Raw genomic sequence first — 1,642 nt, 5'->3', positions numbered from 1 at the left:
AGAATGTACAGTTTAGGAAGACGAAGATCTTAACTTCTATTCCAGGAATTTTGTGTAAAAATGTTAAGTCTACTTATATACTGCAACAGAATTCTGTAAGTAAGTGAAAATATCTACCATAAGGAAAACTACATGCTTCACACATTTCATGGTATATTTATAAACTAAAAAGAAATGTAACAAACTAATTATATGAAAAAGAATCTCAAGATTGTACTGAAGGAAAAAAATCAGAAAAAAAAGTATATAATATTACAAGGGCCTGCTTGGTATAAGAGGTTTGTGTTTTAAACACGTATTGCAAGTTAAGGATACTCTATCATTAATGCCCTCAAAATATTTTTCCTGGCTTCCAATACAATTATCACATCATGCTTATCACTTTCTTTTCATTTGCTTTTTATTTTATCACAGAATATTCTTATTGGGGATTCCTGGTAATACAATAACTTATGAAATAATTTGGAAATTGACATACAAATGCAAGCTTCACTATGTAATGATAAGGCTTTGATGACAGTAACGTGGCTCCATAGACCTGGAGTTCACTCAGTCAACTCATTGTGAAATCTCCCCAGTTATAAGTGTTAGACAAATCACAAAACATACTCCAGACATATTACATTTCGTAATGTACTCCAAGTGCAGATAGGAATTCATGATACTTTATCCACATTTTTTATAACCCTACTTGCTTTACCATTAAGGACAAAATTGTATGAGTGGGCTGGCCAGATAGCTCAATAATGGATTAATACGCCTTCTTAGGCAGATGCAAGGGCCAGGGTTAGATCCCCAGCATGCCATGCTGGAGCTCACTGAGAGGGTGACTGAGACTGGGTATGGAGGTGTGCCTGTAATCCCAGTATTTGGGAGGCTGAACACAGGAGGATCAGTATTTGTCCGAAATGTGTAGTGAGACCATGTAGATTCTGTAAAAAATACATAAAAAAGATTGTGTGAGTATACATATTTGCCATATGTGTTTATACAGATCCACAAATGGACACACTGTAATTTCCATGGAAATTTTAAATCTGTGAGGCTGTGGTTTCACCCATCATGACATCTAAGAGGAAGAGCAGCAATCTCCTCAAGCAGGTCAAAATGCTAACCTTGTCGCTTTCTAAGGAAGAGCTGGAGTACTTTTTGTAGGAGTCATGAGGAGGTGTGGCCAATCATTGCAGGGATACTGTTCCTGAGTTCCATGTAATGGTAAGCCAGGCTCGTAAAGACATCGCTGTGCGTCTTCATTTATCTGCTCACCAGACTTGGCACCAAGTTACTTTTGGCATTCTCCCAAAGTTAAAATGATGGAGAAGGTTTAACAGTGGGATAAGTGTGTTTGTGGTGAGAAAAACATTTGGAGGGTAGTGAATAGCCACGTGTCTGTTACTGTAATAATATTTTTAAAATTTAAATATCTGCCACATTTTGGATAACATCCTGTGTATTATAAATACTGAAATTTATTATTATCTGCAGTCAGTACAAGAAGCTCTCAAGTAAAAATTTAGCCTGGAAAAGGGTTAAAAAATTAGGGGGATGGTTTCTGGTAAAAAGCCTCCTTTTACAAAATGGGTATGTGTTTTCTGAAGATATTAATGGGTACAATAAAATTCAAACGTTGTTTTACTGTGTA

This window comes from Octodon degus, unplaced genomic scaffold (assembly GCF_000260255.1).
Source record: "Octodon degus isolate 3935 unplaced genomic scaffold, OctDeg1.0 scaffold00004, whole genome shotgun sequence".
NCBI classification, from domain to species: domain Eukaryota; kingdom Metazoa; phylum Chordata; class Mammalia; order Rodentia; family Octodontidae; genus Octodon; species Octodon degus.
The sequence above is the reverse complement of the archived record's forward strand: the minus strand, read 5'-3'. Positions refer to the sequence as shown.